Source organism: Anabrus simplex, chromosome 1, assembly GCF_040414725.1.
Source record: "Anabrus simplex isolate iqAnaSimp1 chromosome 1, ASM4041472v1, whole genome shotgun sequence".
Lineage (NCBI taxonomy): Eukaryota > Metazoa > Arthropoda > Insecta > Orthoptera > Tettigoniidae > Anabrus > Anabrus simplex.
In genome coordinates, this window is record NC_090265.1 from 902,623,057 (window position 1) to 902,647,954 (window position 24,898).

General features: G+C 38.6%; 1 protein-coding gene across 5 annotated transcripts in view; it reads right to left on the minus strand.

Moving 5' to 3' along the window:
- Nucleotides 1-24,898, minus strand: part of Rfx (regulatory transcription factor Rfx) — a 560,573-nt gene that overhangs the window by 490,330 nt on the left and 45,345 nt on the right. For 3 of the 5 annotated variants that reach the window (XM_067136617.2, XM_067136616.2, XM_068225290.1), the window contains exon 1: nucleotides 21,765-22,002. The exons of 1 other annotated variant lie outside the window; for it this stretch is intronic. The gene's annotated coding sequence lies outside the window, so the exon portion shown is untranslated. Of the gene's footprint in view, nucleotides 1-21,764; nucleotides 22,011-24,898 lie in introns of those variants that run through there. One more of the 5 variants, XM_067136614.2, reaches the window with a different exon arrangement.

The window sequence follows — 24,898 nt, forward strand, 5'->3', positions numbered from 1 at the left end:
CAGGTTGTTAGGAGATTTAAGAAACACAAGAAATCTTTACAACATAGAAACTGTGTGGCAGCTTGTGCTGTAATACAGCACTGTTTCCAAAAACAACACCCCTGTTCATGCGTGTTAAGAAAATGGATTCTAATACGTTTGACAAATCAACGAAGCTTTTCAGAATTGCATTGGTGGTGTTGTTGTTTTTGGAGTCATCAGTCCACAAACTGATTTGATGCCATCCTATCCTTTTCATTTCAACATCATTCTACATTTACTCTTCTTTTTTATCATATTCATAGCTGTATCTGCCCCTGCCGTTTTTACCGTCTACACAAGTCCTGGGTGTCTTAAGATGTGTCATATCATTCTACCTCTTCCTCTGGTCAAATATAGCCAAATCGATCTCCTCTCAACAATTTGATTTATCTCCTCCTTTGGGGTTCAATCTACCCATCACACCTTCAACATTCTTCTGTAAAATATGCCACTTCAAAAGCGTCTACTCTCTTTCTTTCTAAACTACTTATCATCCACGTTTATCTTTCATACAGTGGAATGCTCCATACGAAGGTCTTCGAACACATCTTTCCAATTCCTATATCGAAGTTCGAAGTGAGCAAATTTATTTTCTTAAGAAAGGCCTTCCTTGCTTGTGCTAGTCTGGATGTTATGTCCTCCTCACTTCTGCCATCGTTAGTTATTTTACTAATCAAGTAACAATATTCACTTACTTCCTTTAAGACATTTACTAATCTCATATTTCTTGCATCACTAGTCTTTGTTCGAATGCACTCCATTACTTTTATTTTGGATTTAATTATTTATTTTCATCTTGTACTCCTTCCCCAAGACAATGAACATACCATTCAGCAATTTCTCCAGACTTCCTGCAGACTAAGAATAAAATAAGTTATCATAGGCAAATCAAGAGATTTTGATTTCCTCTCCCTGGATTGCGATTCCCTTTCCAAATTCCTCTTTGATTTTTATTTACTGCCTGTTTCTATATAAACATTGAAAAAGGGAGGGGACAAACTGAAACCTTGCCTCACTCCTTTCTGGATTACTGCTTTTTTTGTCAAAGTCCTTGATTCTTATCGCTGCAGACTGATTACAGATTGGGGACCATTCTTCTTTCTCTGTCTCTGATCACCTTCAGAATCTCAAAGAGCTTGGTTCAATCAACATTGTCAAATGGCTTTCCTAGATCTACAAATGCCACATTTGTGGGCTTGTCTTTCTTAATTAGATCCTCTAAGATCAGATGCCAAATCAGCATTGTTACTCATGTTCCTACATTTCTTCGAAGCTACACTGATCTCCCATTCTTCTGTAAATAATACGTGTTAAACATTTGCGGGCATGAGATATTTAACTAATGCTGCCATAGTTTTCACACTTTGTCAGCATCTGCTCTCTTGGGAAAAGTTATAACGTTCTGTCTAAAATTGGATGGCACTTCTCCTAAGTCATACATCTTACATACTGAATGGAATAACCTTGTCATGCTGGTTTCTCTTAAAGCAGTAAGTAATTCTGAGATATGTCATCAATTCCAAGTGCCTTGTCCCAGTTCAAGTCACCCAAAGCTCTGTTGAATTCTGACCTCAAAACTGGATCTCCCATTTTGTCAGCATCAACAGGCTCTTCTTGTTCCAGAACCCTATCGTCTACTTCTTTCCCTTGATATGTCCCTGTCGTCTTTCTGCCTTGTCTTCTTTGCCTAGAAGTGGTTTTCCATCTGAGCTCTTAATAGTCATACAGCTAGTTTTCCTTTCTCCAAAGATTTCCTTGATTTTCTTGTATGCAGCATCTACCTTTCCTACAACCATGCAGCCTTCAACATCCTTGCACTTCTCTTTCAGCCATTCTTCCTAAATCCAGCAGGTAGGTACTTTGTACGTGGAAATTATTCCAAACTTAATGACATTTTGGTATGTTGTTTGTGAGTACTCTGTGGAGTAGATCTGAGTTTTCGATCTGATGAGCCAATGTTAACTAGGGGCAGTCAAAATTCTTTGCTGTGAGTGTAGAATTTAAATGTTTTTTGAATGGGAAGAGGGAGTGTAAGTATGTATATCTTGAGGGGCGAGGGGGTGCTCCTTGATGTTTTTACATGTTGAAATTTTTTTTTTTTGCTAGGGGCTTTACGTCGCACCGACACAGATAGGTCTTATGGCAACGATGGGATAGGAAAGGCCTAGGAGTTGGAAGGAAGCGGCCGTGGCCTTAATTAAGGTACAGCCCCAGCATTTGCCTGGTGTGAAAATGGGAAACCACGGAAAACCATTTTCAGGGCTGCCGATAGTGGGATTCGAACCTACTACCTCCCAGATGCAAGCGCACGGCCAACTCGCCCGGTCCATGTTGAAATTTAGGGACACCTAATTTACATAGGAATGTTGACTAATGAACGTGATAAGGCAAAAACCTGCATTTTTCTGGTAATTTTGATCATTTCAAAAATTTGTTGTATCTTTGAACCACTGTATCTCGGTAAATATTTAGTCCAAGAATACTTTTGACCAGTGAAATATGAAGGAAATTTAATGCCCTTCAATTTTGTAAATAGGTGTATTCCGCTAAAAATGCATGGTTTAGAAATAAGTGACAAAATTTAAAAAGTCCAAGAATTTCAAAGAATTTTGACTGCCCCTGTAGAATTTAAATGTTTACTGAATGGGAAGAGTGAGTGTAAGTATGTATATCTTTCATATTCCAACCTGAGAAGCTTAAACTTCAACCTGTGTTTGTATAGCCTATTTTCATTAATGATCCTAAAGACTGAATGCCTGATCCTCAATGAAATAATGGTAGTTTAAGAACAAAAATCACTGTTTTATACTTACAAAATATATTTAAGAAAACAATCCTTCGTGCTCCTGCCTAGCATGAAAAATTAAGTAAAATGACGGAAAATATTGATAATGAATATATTTGAAGTACCAAAATATACAAAATAGGTAGATAAAAATATACAAAATATCTTCGATACATATAAAATAAAACATCATTAACCTGCAGAATAAATTGTCATTAACCTAATACACTGAAAATCAGTAACTTAAAAATAAATATCACGCGTACTTGTACGCCTTGACCTCTTTCGCATGTTGTCATTGGTATCATCATCGTTGTATTTTTCCCGAGCTATAATTTTGTCAAAGAGATTGGCCTGTTCTTCACATTTAGCGTCAGTGTCTTCTTCAAGTCTGTTTCTGGTGAATTTTTGCAACGGAGGCCTGCTTTTTTGCAGCTGCAGGACCCCATGCTTCATCCTGTAGTACATCTGTAGTGAACAATGTTGAGGAGCTGGTCTGGAGCAGCATCCATAGTCGTGGTAATGAGGATCACACCTGTAAATAAATAATTAAATAAATAAATAAATAAATAAATAAATAAAAAAAATAAGTAAATAAATACATTTATTTTGGCATAGCACAATGAATTATAACAAACCAGAGCAATCGTCAAACAACAGTCTGGTATGATGAAAGTTTAACAATATGACAAATACTATGAACGAGTATAATACTAACCTCGTTTGGTCAGGATCCAGCCCCAAGCAGATAGCAACTTTTGCGGGCTCTCTTCACTCCCCAGCCATGTTTGTACCTTCAGGTATGTCCTTAAGGAGTGGTATATGGCAGCATCTCCTGTAGGTGGCAATATGACAAGTTAAAATTTTGGTTTTACCATAACGTTGGATGAGAATGCTTGGAACCGCAGAACCTCCAAATTATCTGCGTTGAAAGTTCACTGTACAATTTCACCAGAAACTTCTCTCCTGCTTTAGAAATTTGGTGTGGTGTTGCCTCAGGGTCTTTAAAAACAAAATTTCTGAGAGCCAAGGGTTTTTCTCAAACCCGTATCACCTTCCCAACACCACAGGGTGCTGAAGAGGTGTCACACCCACTTGCTGCGTGAAGGAAGAGAATATTCTGAGTGCTGACTTTGCAGGAGGCGAGATAAATACGAAACATTAGGGGTGTTACCTCTCCCACACTTCTGGAAATAGATGTTATTTTTAGAAGAAGCTAATGCTGCCAGTCAGCAAAACCAAAACATCGATGTCTTCTCCTGTTATGGTGACACTATCAAAGTCGCCAGCTTTTGATATAGCAGTTTCCACTATCATGACATCAGCATTTTCTACTGCCTGCTTCACTTGAATTCCTTTGGCTTCCATTTTAGTTATCAGCAATGTAATGAAGTTAACTTATTCGTATTGTTGGAGAGAAATTTTCCTTGTGAAATCATAGTAACAGATGTTGTTTCTGTGAACACAAACTTTGTTCATTAGTGCAGCAAAGACCATATATATCGGTCTGCTGCTTTGGTAATTTATGCCAACAGGATAACCATCAGAAACACTATGGCATTGCTCCCACAGTGTCTTTGAACATAATCTACATAATTCTAGCACACCAATTCAAATGTGGCTTCTGTTGATTTGCTCCACACAACCTTATGCCACAGGTACAAGCCATACATAGAATAAAAACCGACAAACTAACTAAATGAATAATAAAATGGAAAGTATGACGTGAAGCACCTGGTCAGGTGATCTCTCTCCTCCCTCCCCCTTTCCCCACCCATGTGAAGTCGGCTGTGAGTGTAGAATTTAAATGTTTTTTGGAATGGGAATAGGGGGTGTAAGTATGTACATTTTGCAGGGAAGTGTGAGTCATGTATGCAGGGGGTGTGGGAGGGGGGGGGGGGGGGGGGCGGAGGGGTCTCGATGTTTCTACGAGTTGAAATGTAGGGGCACCTAACATAATTTACATAAAAAATGTAGACAAGTGAAAATTATAAGGTAAAAACCTCCACTTTTCTGATGTTTTTGATAATTTGAGAAATTTGTTAGATCTTTGACCACTGACAAAAAATACTTTTGACTAGTGAAATGTGAAGGAATTTTAATGCTGTTCAATTTTGTAAATAGGTGTATTCCACTAAAAACGCATGGTTTAGAAATAAGCAAAAGAAATAAAACAAGTTGAAAATGTTGAGATTTTTTGGCTACCCCCCCCCCCCCCCCTTCAAGTCAGCAAAGGGTCCCCGAGGTCGAAAACTCGTATTCTACTCCAGAGTACCCACAAACATCACACCAAAATATCATTAAATTTGGAATACTTTCCAGGTACCCACCGCTCAGTTATTACTTGCACTTGGACTACCTTAGCTGTCCTGCACTTTCCATCTACTTTGTTATTTATTCACGTGTAACCTTTGTGTTTTTTTTATTCTTGTACTTTTTAGCATTTGTCAGTCAGGTCTAGTATCTCTTGAGTTATCCACTGATTCTTACTTGATCTTTCCTTTCTTCCTAACCTTTCTCCAGCAGCCCTATTGATCTCGTTCTTCACGACTGTCCATTCTTCATCTACTGTGTTTCCTTCAGCCTTGTCAGTTAGTCCTTGTGCAACATATTCCTTGAAACAATCCCTCTCTCTCTTTTCTTTCAATTTATCTATTGATGCACTCCTTTCTTCAGTTTCTTCAACTTCAGATGGCATTTCATGACCAACAATTTGTGGTCAGAGACCATGTTTGTTCCTGGAAAAGTGTTTGAATCCAACACCCAGTTTCTGAATCTCTGCCCAATCATAAAGAAGTCTATTCAATACTTTCCAGCGCCTCCAGGTCTCTTCCACGTATACAAGCATCGTTTGTGGTGTCTGGACCATGCGTTACCAAGGACTAAATTACGATCGGTGCAGAATTCAACCAGCCAACTTCCTCTTTTATTAATGAACGTAGATTTTCATGGCTCATTGTATTAAAATAAAGAAACAAATGTGTTAACTGGATTAAAGCCACTTATACAGTATATATTTATTTAACAAAGTGAAGCTTTCCGCCAAATTGCATTGGCCTTCATCGAAAACTCAGATTCCATTCCAGAGTACCCACAAACATCACACCAAAATATCATTAAATTTGGAATACTTTCCAAGTACCCTCCCTTCATTTATTACCTGCCGCTCGGACTATCTTAGCTGTCCTTCCCTTTCCATCTACATTATTTATTCACATGTATTCTTTGTGTTTTTGCATTCTTGTAATTTTGCCATTCGTCAGTCAGGTCTAGTATATCTTGATTTATCCACCGATTCTTAATTGATCTTTCCTTTCACCCTAATCTTTCTCCAGGTCTAGTGCCTTCATCAGGGCAATACAATTTGGCAGAAAGCTTGGTTTTGTTAAATAAATATATATAAGTGGTTTTAATCATGTTAACACATTTATTTCTTTATTCCTCTTTCATTACCTTGTCCCAGTCCCAATTCTCCTACAGCATTACTTTCTCTTTCTTGGCCTACCACTGCATTCCAGTCTCCCATCACAGTTAGTTCTCATCTACATATTGTATTAAACCTACAACTGGAACTGATCTGGAAAATTATGGTGTTGACGATATCTCAATGTTGGCAGAACATTTCTGGGAAAAACTTGCAAAATGTGAAAACGGTGGAAACTACGTACAATGCATACAGATCGAGTGGTTTGAGTTCAAAGTTCTGGGAACAGAAAAAAATTGTTTGAACTGTTAAGAGTTGGCAAGCAGTGACAGATTCCCATTCTGGGACAGCTACTATCTATTATGTGTGTGCTTCCCGTCTCTACAGCATCATGTGAGCGGTGGCAATTTAGTCAGATGAACCTTATAAAATATAGATTCAGACCATCATTAGAAACAAATATTTTGCGTGATTTGATGATTCGTATTATGAATGGATCTGCAGTAAAGGAATTTGATCCTATAAGAGCTATGGACCAGTGGGTTTTATTAGCAACATTAAAAGGCACATCCATGTTCACAAACGACCTTGCAAGAATTAGATCATTATTCTGCAAAGATTGCGAGTCTATATTAAATATCGTTTGAATTTTGTAAAATAAAGCTGATGTTCCTTACAGCAAATATTCCTACAATATCTCTATACTTCTGCACAGTTTAAATGTTTAGATTAGAAAAACGTAATAACCAAAGTCAATGTTAAGTAGAACAACTCTTATTATTTATAGGTATCAGGTTGGTGGAATCCTTGCTGGCTCCTAAAATTTGGGTTGGCTTCTCAATTCAAAGACCATTTCTGCACGCATGATGTAGTTTAGGCCTACAGTATTTCTTTTATATTTATTTCCATCCACTGAATATATATATTTTTAGCACTAAATGTTTATATTTCCATACAGAAGATTACAGAATGGCTAAGGAATATAGGTGTAGGGACTGTGGGCATAAGCAGGCTTTAAGGAGTATGAGGGAAAAATCAGAGAGTTTAAGTATATATAATCCTTTATTCACGAAATTGACCCTCGACAGGTGTGCCATAAGGCAGAGTATTGTCATATTGTATTGTATTTAAGGAGTACAAATGTTTTCTTTAAAGAAGCACAGATCGATGCACAGCCGTCTCTGCAATTGTAGCTAGATAGGTTTCCAGTCTCATCCCTGATATGGTACCTCTTGCGCCCACAAACAATCCATAAACAGTGACAGAGTTTACATGGTATCTCACCATGAAGTAATTGGATACTGGAATGTAAATTTCCTGCTTCTCAGGATGCACATCATACAGCTGTTGCTTGCTTGATTCCAGACATACTACTGGGTCTAATATCATTAAGATTCTCATGGGAGACAGGACTAAAAGTAGATTTCCCTCTAACAATGTACAGGATATAGTAAGTATACAAAGAGACCAAGAAAGACGGTAAGTTGTGGAAGACATGTGGGCTAATAAGTTAAGGGGAAGGACATTGTGGGCCAAGGGAAAGTTGGAAAGTTCATGAGAGGTATTGGTAAGGAAATGGTATGAATGGTATGAATCACTACAGGTAAAACAGCAGAGGAGAGATGAGGAATATGGAAGTGTTACAGAGGAAGGAAGAGGTAAGAGGATAGGGAAAGGAAGGAAAGGAAAATGGAGAGTAGAGGATAGGAAGGAAGGAGGAGATAGTAAAAGGTAATGAGAGTGAGCGAAGGGAGGAGGAGGAGTAGAAGGTAAGCTCTGCAGCCATCATTGAATATGACAGAAACCAGCAGGAAATGGAATCTAATGAGGAGAGAGGAGTTCAGGCTCCAGTCATGGCGGACTCCATTGTTAGGCACGAGGAGAAAATGTGTGGAGGAAAGGGAAGCAGGGTAGTATTATCCACAAATTACGGAAAGACAGATGTTGAGGAAAATATAAAGTAGATGGGAAAGAGGGGGGGTACAATAACAAGAAGGTGGAAGTTTCTTTACATTGAGGGTGGTGATCATTGTTTTAAGAGGTAGTACAACTAGGCAACCATTCTCTATTAATAGTAAACAGAGGAGAAAAACCTGGAAAGAATCCGATACTTCAGAAATGAAGGTATCGGCCACAGAAAGAGAAGGCCCACAAAAGGCGCAAATATGAAAGCCTCCCTAGGCCTCGAATGCTCCAAGACTGTCCGGATTAGAAAAGAAGAGATGACTAAGAAAGATCAGAGAGGAGTGATGAAAGAGAGGAGCCTGAACAAGTAAGTGGAAACAATGCACGGAATCGGTTATGAGCTCCATGGTCGCCAACTCATGCTCCCAAGTTAACAGCACCTGGGGCCCCTTTTAGCTGCCTCTTACGACAGGCAGGGAATACTGTGGGTGTTATTCTACCACTCCCACCCAAAGGAGGACCAACAACTTAGGCAAGCAGGAATAGGTACAATATAGTTGAAAAAGTGTGGGATCTGGTTATAACAGCGTGGAAAAAGTTTAAGGAAACGAAGATTATTATCAGTGGGATACGGTATAGGAGGGTTACTACCTGGAAGGTGTTCGGGAATTTAAATGAGACTATGGGCCGGTTCGACCATCTGCTGGTCAAGTGGCTGGCAGCTGCCCGGGAGGTAAACTACCTGGGACCGGGCGAGTTGGCCGTGCGCGTAGAGGCGCGCGGCTGTGAGCTTGCATCCGGGAGATAGTAGGTTCGAACCCCACTATCGGCAGCCCTGAAGATGGTTTTCCGTGGTTTCCCATTTTCACACCAGGCAAATGCTGGGGCTGTACCTTAATTAAGGCCACGGCCGCTTCCTTCCCACTCCCAGCCCTTCCCTGTCCCATCGTCGCCATAAGACCTGTCTGTGTCGGTGCGACGTAAAGCCCCTAGCAAAAAAAAAAAAAAAAAAAAACTACCTGGGGGTGTAAATCAGCTGGTACTTTGGCTTGCGTGCGACCACCTCCGCACAAACGCTAGGTAGCTACCCGAGGCTACACACCAATACACAGAGTTGGCTAGACTGATTTTCAGTGCCTTCTCGCTTTTGAGTGTGGTGCTATCTATCGTCAGATGTATGAAGCTCATTTCGATTGTCTTATTTTCCTGTGTTTGCATCTGCTGATTATCACCAAAAAGCCTAATAAGGGGAGTCTTAAGAGTTATGGACAATGATTTATATCAAGATTTCGTGATTTTAATCTATGAGCTTCAAAATCAATACCTTATTGGGATTAAAATCTCAAGATTACATTTTCTTACGCCAGTTATTACCTGTCATGCAAGGCAGCATTTTTGGAAAGTATTCTCTTAGTAAATTGGTCAAGTTGCTCGCTCCATAATAGAAGGTACGCAGGTTTTTATCGTCTAATTTACATTTAAAAATTTATTTTCATTCCCTGCCGTTGTTCTTAACTCTCTTTTACGCGTTTCCATATATGTACACACATACATCTTTCTTAAGGACTTATTGCCTTTGAGCATCCTATCTGCAGGATGCTCTATTTGCAACTAGCTCTGTGTCCTTGTTTATTTCCACATGCTTCCATTTATTTAATATGCATGCCATTCTAATGTTTAACTTCATGAAGATAAAGTTGAAAGGTACTGTAAATGTAAAGAACTAAACGGGGTAAATATCCATTCATAGGAAGAGGAATTCGGGAATGGAATAGTTTCCAATTTCTTTGAAATCATTTACAAGACGACTATGTAAACAACTGATAGAGAATCTGCTACCTGGGCGACAGTCATATATCCTATATTAATCATAACATCACTTTTTATATAAGTAGCACACACATAAAGGATTTTGCTAGTAGATATAATATTGTGATTAAACATTTCAATGAAATATATTATTAACAAAAGGACGTATGAAAAGAGGCATACAGATTAATACAACGCTAATAATGAAAATAAAAGAGATCCCTCATAATGAAGACTCGAACTTGCATACCTCGTATTTTGAAGTGAGCGAGTTAGCCATTACGCTACGAGAAAACTTGAGGTACATAGGATACATACACTAAGTTATACCTGGTGTCTGAAAACTGAAAAAGTCGAAAATTAAAGCCCATTTGAAATGATTTCCAAATAGGTTTTGATTTTAAATCCTTTTAGAGCTTCTTCGCGAAAGCTTGAGGTATAAAATGTGTTCCCTACGCTACCGATGCGAGAGGCTGGCGGGACCATTGCAACTCAAGGGAAGCATTAATGTTCAAAATCCTGCAATACAATATCAATCACTGTTACAGTATCATGCTTTTTTCAGTATACTAAGCTAATTTAAGTTGTATGTCACCAAAGATACAGCTAATAATGTTCAGCTCTCAAAACTTCACTGGCAGGTAAAGTCTCATTGGGCCCTCGAAGTGGCCCATAAATTATACGCTGGGTAACTACGATTTATGCTGCCGATAGCACTACCTAGGAGTGGTCGAATGGAAACATCCTTTCATGCAGGGGGCAAATTACGCGCTACTTTACCAGTAGGTGGTAGAACCGGCACTATGGAGGGGTATGTGGGAAACTGGGAATGAGATTCGTCGATCCTAATGGGTGAGTTGGAGATAAAGATCTGTGCTCGGATGGCCTTCACTTGCACCTCAGTGATATGCTAGTTGCTTTACGTCGCACCGACACAGATAGGTCTTATGGTGACGATGGGACAGGGAAGGGCTAGGAGTGGGAAGTAAACGGCCGTGGCCTTAATTAAGGTACAGCCCCAGCATTTGCCTGGTGTGAAAATGGGAAACCACGGAAAACCATTTTCAGGGCTGCCGACAGTGGGGTTCGAACCTACTATCTCCCGAATACTGGATACTGGCCGCACTTAAGCGACTGCAGCTATCGAGCTCGGTCTCAGTGATATGTATAAGATAGGAGGTTTGTTTAAAAGGGAGGTATAAACAGGGAAAGAGAGTGGGCTAGGGAGCATTAATGAGAGTACAGGGAGCTGGAAGTCAAGTAAGAATGACAAAAGTTGTTACTGGTAAAATGCTGAAGTACTGTAAGGATCGTCGCTGAATTATGGCTAAGAAGTGATATTATGGATGTGGAAATTTTTCCCGAAACCAGTGTTCATAGTAGACAGGATAGATTTGAAAGTAGGAGAAGTATTCATTTTGACAAAAGACAAATTTTTAAGCTATGAAAAACTTCAGGATGAAACATGAAATTTCAGGTGCAAGACTCATCTCTAAATAGGCAACTTAATGTTTTCAGGATGTACAAACCTGGAAAGGGTGGCACTGACGCTGATGCAGAATGAAGATTATCAGCTATGTGGGAAAGGACATGGAAAAGAACGTAACTATGGCAGGCGATCTCAATGTATCAAATGTCAACTAGAAGGTAATTCAAATGACAGGAAGCATGACCAACAAATGGTAAATAAGTTAATCTGGGACCAGGGGAGTTGGCCGTGCGGTTAGGGGTGCATAGTTGTGAGCTTTCTTCCGGGAGATAGTGGGTTTGAACCCCAATGTCAGCACCCCTGAAGATGGATTTCTGTGGTTTCCTATTTTCACACCAGGCAAATGCTGGGGTTGAACCTTCATTAAGGCCATGGCCGCTTCCTACCCACTCCTAGGCCTTTCCTATCCCATCGTCACCATAAGACCTATTCCTTTACTTACAGTACTTCAGCATTTTACCAGTAACAACTTTTGTCATCCTTACTTGACTTCCAGCTCCTTGTACTTTCATCAATGCACCCTAGCCCACTCTGTTTCCCTGTTTATACCTCCCTTTGAAACCTCCTATCTTATACGTATCACTGAGCTGTAAGTGAAGGCCATCCGAGCACAGATCTTTATTTCCAACTCACCCATTAGGATCAACGAATCTCATTCCCAGTTTCCCACATATCCCCTCCATAGTCCCATTTAAATTCCCGATCACCTTCCCGGTAGTAACCCTCCTACACCATATCCCACTGATAATAATCTCTCTCTCCATTAAGTTAAACTGGGAAATACAGCTGAATCAGAAAGTGATGGAACCAATAGATATATTTGATTACCATTTGCATGAAGGAGCGATACCAAATGAATGGAGAGACGCTATAGTAGGCCTAGTGTACAAAGGAGAGGGTGGTTAAAATAAAGTAGATAAATAAAACCAAATAAATGGAGAGACGCTATAGTAGCCCTAGTGTACAAAGGAAAGGGTGATTTAAAAGTGGATAAAGAAACTAAGAAGAAGGTGCAGATTGAAAACAGAGTTAGAAATGGCAGTGGAAGAAGAAATTGAAGGAACTTACTAGGAAATTGAATCTAGCAAAGAAGGCAGCTAAGGATAACATGATGGCAAGCATAATTGACAGTCAAACAAATTTTAGTGAAAAATGGAAGGGTATGCATAGGTTTTATAAAGCAGAAATAGGTTCCAAGAATCATTAATGAACAAGGGGAGTGTGCATGTGAGGATCTTCAAAAGGCAGAAGTATTCAGTCAGCAGTATGTAAAGATTGTTGGTTACAAGGATAATGTCCAGACAGAGGAGGTGAGTAATGCTAAAGAAGTACCGGTATTAAAATTTACATACAACAATGACATTTACAATAAGATACAAAAGTTGAAAACTAGAAAAGCGGCCGGAATTGATAAGATAAGATTTCTGGGGATAAACTGAACACATTGGGCTGGGATATAGTACCATATCTGAAGAAATTTAATTGTTTGCATGAAGGAACTATATCAAATGAATGGAGAGTTGCTATAGTAGCCCCTGTGTATAAAGGAAAGGATGATAGACATAAAGCTGAAAATTACAGACCAGTAAGTTTGACATGCATTGCATGTAAGCTTTGGGAAGGCTTTCTTTTCTGATTATATAAGGCATGTTTGCAAAATTAAAAACTGGTTCAATAGAAGGCAGTACAGGTTTATGAAAGGCTATTCCACTGAAGGACAACTTGTAGGATTCCAGCAAGATATAGCAGATATCTTGGGTTCAGGAGGTCAAATAGACTGTATCGCGATTGACCTGTCTAAAGCATTTGATAGGGTGGATCGTGGGAGACTACTAGCAAAAATGAGTGCAATTGGACTAGACAAAAAAGAGTGACTAAATGGGTCGCTATATTTCTAGATAAATATCTAGAAAATAGATCTCAGAGAATTAGAGGCGAATCCCTCGAGGCAGTATTATTGGACCTTTACGTTTTCTTATAAATATAAGTGATATTAGTAAAAAAGTGGAATCAGAGATGAGGCTTTTTGCAGATGATATTTTGTATAGTGTAATTAATAAGTTAAAAGAATGTGAGCAACTGCAAAATGACCTCGATAATGTTGTGAGATGAACAGCAGGCAATGGTACGGGGTTAAAAGTCAGTTTGTAAGTTTCACAAGTACGAAAAGTCCTCTCAGTTTTAATTACTGCGTTTATGGGGTGAAAGTTCCTTTTGGGGATCATTGTAAGAATCTAGGTGTTAATATAAGGAAAGATCTTCATTGGGGCAATCACATAAATGGGATTGTAAATATAGGGTTCAGATCTCTGCACATGGTATTGAGGGTGTTTAGGGGTTGTAGTACGGATGTAAAGGAGAGGACATATAAGTCTCTGGTAAGACCCCAACTAGAGTATAGTTCCAGTGTATGGGACCCTCATCAGGATTACTTGATTCAAGAGCTGGAAAAAAGCCAAAGAAAAGCAGCTCGATTTGTTCTGGGTGATTTCCGACAAAAGAGTAGAGTAACAAAAAATGTTCCAAAGTTTGGGCTGGGAAGACTTGGGAGAAAGAAGACGAGTTCCCATCTGAAAATCCTTACTCACAATTTCTCTCCTGAATAAAGTAACCAAAGGGTTCCACTGCAGCAAAATACTATCTAAACACCTTCTTAGTGATAACCATCGAGTAGGCACATGCTTCAGAATTTTTCTGATCTCTGTGTTGTCTTAAATATGAAATTCTTTTTCCTCCTTGCACTCCTTTCCAGATAATAAAATATATCAATTATACTTTCATCTACATTTACAGGCAAGCACACCACACCCTTCTCTACAGCAAGATTAATTAGGTGACAAGAGCAGCCTACGATGATTATGTTACTATTTTCCCGCTTCAAACATCCTGCCACACCATTCTTTAATCCAACCATTTTGGAGCATTATCAGCACCAAGAGCTGGGCAGTTTTTTAATGGACTGCGGAATTCCTGAAAAGTTGATAGCAAAAGATTGGCAATGTTAGCTCCAGTAGCATCCCCTTCTAAATTAGGCAGAGAGAAGACAACTCTGAATTTCATTGAGTTCAGGCCTAAAAAATGTTACAACAATAGGATATATTTTCAAGTTGCTTTTATTGCTACCATCAGTAGCAACAGAAAATGCATTCACCTGCAAATGTGATACTATTTTCACTCTCTTCCATGCACATTTCTGTAATGATAGCCGCTGTTTTTGTTCTAGCACACCCATATCGTTTAGCGATTTCCAAATCCAGAGAAATTTTACAAAACAAAGGCCTTGCGTGATCGGCACAATTTACGGGCAGGTTATGTTCCACGATAAATGACGTAAATAAAGCCGCAGCATTCGTCACAGCATTTACATCTTGGTTTTTTCATGAACAGTTTAGTTTCTGGTTTCTTTCTACACACTGGACACGTTCCTTGTGTTTCTTTTGGCACATGTTTGAGTATATCATATTTCCTGCCATGCGCAACTGAAAAATCACACTTACATTTAGTACAGAATGTGAACGTTAGGCCCTTCCTGGATTCAATGAAACACGGAAACTCTTACCTATAACTGCTCTTAAACACTGCATGATATTTCTTTTTTGACATTTTGGCCAAAATATATATATTAAGCCATACAACCAAGAAGCACTACAACGTGACTTAACACAAGCATATATGCAGGCCCTGCCCCGAGTAGACGTCTATGGCATGCTACTTCTAGGGTTAGGTTATTCGCTTGGGACTTCCACTTTCTATTATTAAGCTATCTGTGTATTTGACTGTATTATAGACCAAAAAGGAGCGCATGGCTGGACACCGTGCCCCGAACTGCCATCCGGTTTTGATTTTTAGAACCACAATAACTACCAACCAGCCATACTCAGCCATATATCAATAGAACTAGGAAACGTGCAGGAGTTTAAAATAGTACGAAAATTGCTTAAACTGCTCTGAAAATTGGGGGACCGGTCCCAGCAATCGGGAGATCGGAAAGAATGATGAAAAATCGGGAGTCTCCCACTTAAATTGGGAGAGTTGGCATGTCTTCTTTCGACAGAGTAGATAATAGGAGACTGCTGACAAAAATGAGGGCTACTGGACTAGACAAAAAAAGTGACTGAATGCATGGCTAAACTTCCAGAAAATACAACTCTGAGAATTAGTATTATCTGCTCCTCTAATAATTAAGAGGAGGTCCCACAAGGCAGTATTCTTGGACCTCAATTTTCTTATACAGTTATATAATGATGTGAGTAAAGAACTGGGATCACAAATAAGGTTTTTGGGGGATGATGATATACTGCATGAAGTAATAAACACGTTACAAGATTGAGAGTAACTGCAAAACAACCTCAGCAAAGTTGTGAGATGGACAGCAGTCTATGGTATGATGGTACATGGGGTGAAAAGTTGTTCACCTAGTTCTGGATGATTTTTGACGAAACGTAAGGTACTGTTGCAAAAATATTACAAACTTTGTGCTGGGAAGACTTACGAGTACGGAGACGACCAGCTCGACTAAGCAGAACGTAACTTTAAAAAGTTATAAGTTATAACAACTTTCAATACAGACAAAACATGAGGTTTATGACATGTAATAAGCAGAATGTTCCGAGGTGTCAGTGGAGAGATGGCTCGGAATTACATTAGTATATGAAGAACCTTGAGTGGAGTTTCCAAAAGTAGGAAAGATCATAATGAAGATAAATTTGGAATTCAAGAGGACAAACTGGAGCAAATACTCATTTACAGGAAGAGGAATAAGGGATTGGAATAATTTATCATTCTATTACCATTCCTGTTTTGTGTATCTTCAACTCCATATAGCTCTTCATATAGCTTAAATCAAGTGCCACATCATTATTGATCTGGGCATTCCAATCTCCCATTACTATGATATGTTCATTAATATCTCTTGCTTTGTTTGCAGTTTTCTGCAAAGTGCAATAGAAATTATCCTTTTAAAATTCTTCCTTATTCTCGGTCAGAGCATATATTTGGATCCATGAGGCTTTCTCACTAATTCCCAAAATCTTCAAATTATACTTTTCCATTTCAAGTACTATTTCAATTTATTTTTGTAGAGTTGCCACCAAAAATAAGAGAAGGGCTTGCGGCAACATCTGTAGTGGATGATACTGATAAGAAGTCACTCAAATGGTTTGGTCACCTGGTCCGTATCGATGCTAAGAGGATCTAAGCAATGGTTTGAGGCTAGACGTAAGGGATGTGAGAAGAAAGGATCGTCCAAGGATGAACTGGGATCAGGGTCAGTGAAATTCTGACATACCAAGGAAAAGACCCAAACGAAGTAAGGCAACTGGCACGGGACAGAACAGAGTACTGAAGATTGTGGTTGGAAGACCCAATGCTGAGAGGCAGAAGGGAGTGGTGAAGAAGAAGAAAAAAGGAGAAGAATTTATGAAGAAAAATGTTTGATAAATTTCCAACTTCCTTAAAGTCATTTAAGAAAAGACTAGGTAAACAAGTGATAGGGAATCGGCCACCAGGGCAACAGCCCTAAATGAAGATCAGTAGTGATTGATTCTACCCACATAACACACCAAACTAATAAAGCATTAGTTTCCACACTTGTCAGTAAAAATTCAAATCAGACTGGTAAGTTAGTGTGCTAAAGGGAGAAAAAATGTATCCAGAGAAAAAAGTCAATAACCCATATAACATCAGCATTAGCTGTAACTCAATTTGGAATACAAAAGCATTTTATTTACAGTCCTTTTCTCACTCAATTCAGTGTATGTACATATTTCTGGTGAATAAACAGAAAGACTGTCATGTAAAACACATGTCCTCACAAACTGCACTGGATAGATGGGAGACTGTCTGCTGCAACAAACAGCATAAAGAAAGGAAAGTGAATATCTCATTCATACATCTGATTTCATGCAGCCATTTAAAAGAGAAAGAAAAAGGATATTTGTTCTATGCATTCTTGTATGTTGTGAAATGCTGTATAGAAAAATTAACACACTAGTTCATCATTTCCAGGCCAGCTTTACAGCACAATAGTCTGAATGAGTTAATTTGTGATTCTAGATGTCTTTCTGGTCCTCGGCAGGTCTAACCCCAGGTCAATTCGGTAGCATTTGAAGGTGGTGGTGGTGGTGATTATTGTTTGAAGAGGAAGTACAACTAGGCAAACATCCTTTCTATTTAATTTTACAAGTTGCTTTATGATGCACTGATACAGATATGTCTCATGGCGACGATGGGACAGGAAAGGGCTAGGAATGGGAAGGACACGGCCGTGGCCTTATTTAAGGCGCAGCCCCAGCATTTGCCTGGTGTGAAAATGGAAAACCACCTTCAGGACTGCCAACAGTGTGGTTCGAACCCGAATACTGGACGCACTTAAGCGACTGCAGCTACCGAGCTTGGTACAACCATCCTCTACTTAATACTAATTAGAGAGGAAACATGGAAGGGATCTGGCACTTTGAAAAATTAAGAAGCTTTGTGTCGGTTGGCGCATAAGAGAGCTTCTGAGGAACATAATTTCTGCACCTGTGTCTTCTAATCAGTGGAAAATAAAACCTATATATTATTATTATTATTATTATGATCCCAAATAATATTTTGTATTAAGGGGAAATAGGTATTAAGAAATTCAACGACATAAGCTATAGGCCAAGATGATTCAGGTTGTAAAATAAACTCCATTTTCTCAGTTTTTGCAGTATTTTCTCTAGACCAATAATCTTAATCAAGTGCAAAGCCTTGAATATAAAGCACTTTCAAGCTATATGTTTTCTTAGTTGCAAATTTTAAATTTATAAGATAGGTAAGGACTGTTGGTTGAGGTGCAACTGTCTTACAAGAATGAGTTGCACAATTCTTTTGAGATCACACCAATAACAGTGGAGCATTTTGTAGAGGGGAGAACAATGATGTCTGCACTCAAGACGAAAAATACTTTTGAAATATGCCCTAACATGAGGAAAACCCCCTAAATATGCACTGTTAAGATGAAACTGCTCCAAATATGCAAATGTATAATTATCTTAAGATTATTCATTACAGATTAGGTTAATATGAATAGATTATTGAATGATCTATTTCGGCCAAGTTTACAGAAACATCAATAAGTAAAATTCTAGCAGTAATTAGAATTGCATACCGTTAAAAACTCAAGATATGAAGATTTAAAACTGGTGTTGCTAAATTTAAACATGTTGCCAACCTGTCAAACAGCCTACCTGAGGATAACCAGCACAGCTTAACACACAAATTTTCCAATAGTGTTGTGCAGAAGCTGATAATGAGCAAAGCTAGAACACCAAGATAATTTGCTTCTATTGCTCTTTGGTGGATTTTATACAAAGATTTTGTTTTGTTCTTTGCAGAGTGTAGTGCAAAAAAACTCCGGTCTCCTAAAACTTACAAACATTTCTCGTGTTATCCAAAGCAAAGGCAAATTTGACAGTGCATCGATACTAGAAGTCTCTGATTTAGTCTAGCTGGATTATTCTCCAATTGTGGCATGTGATGTGGAGAGTGCGTTTTTGGAGTATAAAGTCATTTTAAGCAAAAATAGACGCACGTTTGTGTTTCAAAACCTATTACATCATGCAGTGATTAAGTGTAATCAAGACGTTTGAATTTAACTGACAAACTGGAGCATTTTATTGTGGTATGGTATGTTATATTAACTGAGTCAACACTGAAAAGTACGGCTCCCCTCTTAACAAACAAAAAAACCAAAGGGCAAAGTTCATTCTGTTGCTACACACAATGCTGCCAACATTTTAATTATGAGTCTTCTGCTTAAAAAATTATTAAGACTTGGATGTCATCATTTATGAATGCCCGGCACACGTACTAAATCTGCTATCAAATGACATTCGTTTTCCAAATGTGAGAGAACTTTTGATAAAGGTACTTCAGAGACAACCACTTTGCTAATGCATGTTACAGGAAGTCTAGTACCCTAAAACTTCTCAGAAATGAAGTCTACCTGGAGATACCTCTTAAAGGCTGGCCAACTTCATTACAAATTTGTGAAGAAAATTGTGCAACTAACCGATAAAGTAGTGCAAACACAAGTTTCCAATTATGGATTAAAACAGAATGTAGAGGATATGCTTAATATATTTCCATCGCCCTTGATGATGTTCGGAAAAACCACTGTAGGATTATTTCTGAGACAGTACATATGTAAAAAGGGCCAATGACCTTCGATGTTAGGCCCCTTTAAACAAGCATATGTAGAAAAATATTTGAAATTATGTAAGGAAAGACTAGGTAAACACCTGATAACTATATGCATATATTCATGCACTATTCCTTTTATTATTAAACAACTCATAGGGAATCTGCCACCTGGGTGACTGCCTTAAATGCAGATCAATAGTGTTTTGAGGAATCCTTAAATTAAATTTGAAGCTACGAAGGACACAGTGTCACACAAAAATAAAGAAAAAATAAATAGAAAACGCCATTTGGATTTGCAAAGTTAATGTAATTGGCATATTAATTTCTTCCATTAATTGTCAAGTTTGTCAAAAATCTCACATTTTCAAGAGTTACTTCATGAGAAAGAAGTTGAAAGGTTACTACCTACAAGTGGGAAAAAGTTTTTTTTTTTTTTTCTATTTGCTTTACGTCGCACCGACACAGATATGTCTTACGGCAACGATGGGATAGGAAAGGCCTAGGAATTGGAAGGAAGCGACCGTGGCCTTAATTAAGGTACAGCCCCGGCATTTGCCTGGTGTGAAAATCGGAAACCACGGAAAACCATCTTCAGGGCTGCCGACAGTGGGGCTCGAACCCACGATCTCCCGATTACTGGATACTGGCCGCTCTTAAGCGACTGCAGCTATCGAGCTCGGTCGGAAAAAGTTTAAAGAATAATGATGATAAATTTAACAGCAGTTTTTCTCATTACTGAACAATTATTTATAGCACAATCTTCTTCAGCAAATGTTTTTTTTTTTTTTTTGGTTTAATGCATTGATGAAGCAGAGAGAAAGCCTTTAGGGATGTGAAAATGTAAATAGTAAACAGAAAAGAAAAGTGAAATAGTGTTTATATAGTTATTTTTTTAAATCATTCATAAACCTGTAGTGCTTTTTTAATTCTACTTAAATGGTTTAGTTTTAATACTGAATAACAGTCACTAATTATTTTGGGCTTATATTGTAGGGCTAATTATGAAGCAACATTTCTGTATGAAACCTGGTGACTGGATTTCTCAAAATATAATATCATAACTTCTGACTTAGCATTACCAGTAACCCGTAAAACTTATTTTGAACAAGAGTATAACATTGTTTACTCTTCTTTGAGTTGAGAATGAAGAGATAGTAAATAAGAAACCAGAACTGGTTTTAATTCATTTAAACTAAATATTCCAAATTAAAGAGCCTCCGTGGCTGAGGCTGGGTTCCATTCTTCAAATCCCTGTCACTCCATGTGAGATTTGTGCTGGACAAAGCAGATGCAGGACAGGTTTTTCTCCAGGTACTCTGGTTGTCCCTGTCATCATTCATTCCAGCAACACACTCCAGTATAATTTAATTTCATCTGTCAGTCATCAATCATTGCCTTAGAGGAGTCTGACAGGCTTCAGCAGCTGGCACAATTCCTATCCTCGCCGCTAGATAGGAACTTCATTCATTCCATCCCTGATCTGGTCGACTGACTGTAAACAGGCTCTGGATTTTCAATCCGAATTAAAGTTTAAACCAAAAAGGGCATGGTTTTTGCTTGTTTTTCCTTCAACCCTGCTCAAAAGTTAGCTCTCTATTAACAATACATTGTCTGTTTATATGGTAATGTACATGATAAAGCTAGTTGCAAAACAGACAAACCTACAACTAAGGAATGACCTATTAAACGATTATTCAAGAATGCATACTAAATTTGTGTGTAAAGGAGAACTGTCCAAGGCGTAGTAATAGTGAATAATCAGTTGTCAATCACTTGATCTCATTCTAAAATAGAAAGAAACATCTTTCTCCCTTACCCTTCTGCAGTCTTGTCTTAAGGGTGATCTCCTTCGCTGACCCTCAACAACGGTTAAAAACATCAACGCACCACTGTTGTGTACTGACAGCATGAAGAAGATGAAATTCATTCAAAATATACAAATAAAGTATAAAAACAATGTCAATAATTAAAATAACATCGCCATCTTGCAATCAAATCGCACAGTGGTTCACCAGCGAACATACGAAATCGCCAGATATTAACATCAATTAAACATAATAACCACAGCAAAACACGTGACAATCACGACAGCTTGGAGACACAAACGATGGAACATGCTCTAAGCACACACAGTCAAAATATTGACGGGAATTGATATTCACCTTGTTTGTTGTTGACTGGTGGCGGCTTTGGTGTCTATGGCTACGGCATCAGTTGCTACCCGACCGCACTACACAGGTCTGGCGTATTGATACTAGTATGATTTAAAATCACATGTCCTTATAACAGCAAACAAAATCGCCAGATTACTCTTAAATAAATATTTATATGCATTTCACGGCAGCATTAATCAACTTTAATAGTAATTTGAGCTCTAACACAATAGTGTACCTTGCTCGAAGAACTACTTCATTGGCACAGTCCCGTAGTCAAGGTGTCAAAAAGGATCAAGTATTAAGACAAGCTCATCGAATGATATAGATCTCGTGGTGTTGACTACTAGAAAACAAGCAAAATTCTACCTATAGGTTTTACTATTCATTCGTATATCTGATTACTATAATTTGCAATTATTGAATAGCTTACTCATCAATTCTAGACCATTGTAATACAAACTCTATCTACTAAAAGAGTGAATTCTCTTTAATGATTATCATCCTTGATAACCGCAACAGCGGGAAAAACGATTGATTCAAACTTATGATAAACCGCATCAAATTGGACAAAACGAACTCGGTAACCAAGCAGCTTTTAAAGTTGTAGGTCTGTGTAAATTCGTATAATCAAAAATATAAAGTGATCGAGTGCAACACAATTAAGTGACACTGTAGTCAGGGTCAACAGCAATGATGGGACAATGCTAATAGGCGATTTCAGTGTGAGAGTTGGAAATAAAACAAGGATGTGGGTAAATGTGTGGAAGCTAATAGGAATGGAAGTAGTACGGGTGGTGATTATTGTTTTAAGAGGAAGTACAACTACGCAACCTCCTCTATATAACACTAATCGGGGAGAAAATATGGAAGGAGTCCAACACTTTAAGGTATTAGCCAAAGAAAGACAAGGGCCATGAGGTATGAAAATGTAAGACTCCCTAAGCCTCCATATGTAATAACATCAGGGTCAGAAAAGAACAAGAGTTGACCAAGGGAGGTCAGATGGGATAGATGAAAGTGAGGAGACGTGCACAAGTAAGTAGAAAAATTGTTAGCCGTACTGGGGGATTATATTATATTATATTATATTATATTATATTATATTATATTATATTATATTATATTATATTATTAAGGGTAGATCATTAAAAGCACTGTCGGCAGCCCTGAAAATGGTTTTCCGTGTTTCCCATTTTCACACCAGGCAAATGCTGGGGCTGTACCTTAATTAAGGCCACGGCCGCTTCCTTCCCGCTCCTAGCCCTTCCCTGTCCCATAGCCGCCATAAGACCTATCTGTGTCGGTGCGACGTAAAACAACTAGCAAAAAAAAAGCAGTTAAAGGCTGAAGTGAAAATTGAAGGTAAAAATGAGTTCTAGATTCAAAGTACTTACAGACTGTTATCTTTCACTGGCACCTTTGTTGTTCATAGTTTACGTGGATCATCTACTGAAAGGTGTTAAGTGGGAGGGAGGTATTCAGTTAGGTGGAAATGTAGTAAGCCATTTGGTCTATGTTGAAATGGGAGAATACACATGCTAAACATTTGAAATGATCTACCTGTTCTAGTTTTGTGTTCCCAGCGTGACATTCAATTCTCTTCGCTGGAAAGGCTAATTTTTATATCATTCTCATTGCACTTGTTTTCAAGTTCCAAGATATTGGATTGCAGGCTTTCAGCACAATCTGCCATAAATCATCATTACTCTTATAGTAATTTAGTCCAGGAGTATCTGCAAGGACTAAAATATTTCAGAAGTAATTTACTCTCGTATGGTGGTCGCCGAATGCTGACTTCAAGAATACTCTACTATGGAAGAAGAACTTACTCCTGGTTAGTGCACGCTACCCCCAGTGTGGTAGTTTAAAACATGAAAATGAATGAAGTTGCAGCGAAGCTAATGCAATGAGCTCCCAGTTGTGATGAACAGTATTCCGTAAGAAAGAAGTCAGCACCCAGTCATAACTATTTTTACATCAGTCTGTTTACAGACCAACTTTGCTTTATGGGAGTGAAAGTTAGTTGGACTCAGGATATCTTATTAATTAGAAGTAACAGACATGAAAGTAGCAAGAATGATCGCTGGTCAAACAGGTGGGAACAAAGGCAGAAGGGAGATAAACGGTTAAAAATGAACTCGATTTATGAAGCTGTATATACCGGTATGCATGTAGTAGTAGTTGTTGCTATTGGGGGAGGAAAAGAGTGTGATAACCAAGTGATACAGTCACTGAGTTCTCACCAAAATGGCGTCCGGCTCCATAGCTAAATGGTTAGCGTGCTGGCCTTTGGTCACAGGCGTCCCGGGTTCGATTCCCGGCAGGGTCGGGAATTTTAACCATCATTGGTTAATTTCCTGGCACTGGGGCTGGGTGTATGTGTCGTCTTCATCATCATTCCATCCTCATCACGACGCGCAGGTCGCCTACGGGAGTCAAATCAAAAGACCTGCAACTGGCGAACCGAACATGTCCTCGGACACTCCCGGCACTAAAAGCCATACGCCATTTCATTTCACCAAAATGGTAGTGTTTTGATCCAAGTTAAAGCATGTGCGTTATTTGAAATGAAAAGTCATGCTCCCATGGTTCAGATTCCTTGTAAAATGTGAAGTCCAGAGGGTATGAGCAGGAAAACATCCACAGAAAACTACAAGCTTGTTTACTTACTTTTTCCATTGATGTCCCTTTAACCACTGCTGCTGGTTTCACGATAGGTCACCAGAATGTAGATTGTTTCTTCCAAGGAGTGTTCTAAAGTGCAAGTGAATCTGTTGACTGGGATTTCATGAATAAGCAAAGTTATGCTGCCCATATCAACCAACTGCTTACGTACAGTCCAATTTTTCACTCTTAAAATAAGATGGAGAACTGGTTATTTCGTCTGAAGAAATACATCTAGAGAAACCGAGAGTACGCGATCCTTAGCCACTTGAGGAGATTTCTATAATCAGAATTTGTCACATAGACCTTGTTATTTTGCATAGCTGTTTAACGTCACACTAACTAGATTTTTGTTGCCATAGAGGTGGACAAGGGTGAGAAAAAACAGGAGGGAGGAGAGGAGATGGTGGTGATTATTGTTTTAAGAGGAAGTACCGTACAAAGCAACCATCCTCTATTAAAAATAATCAGAGAGA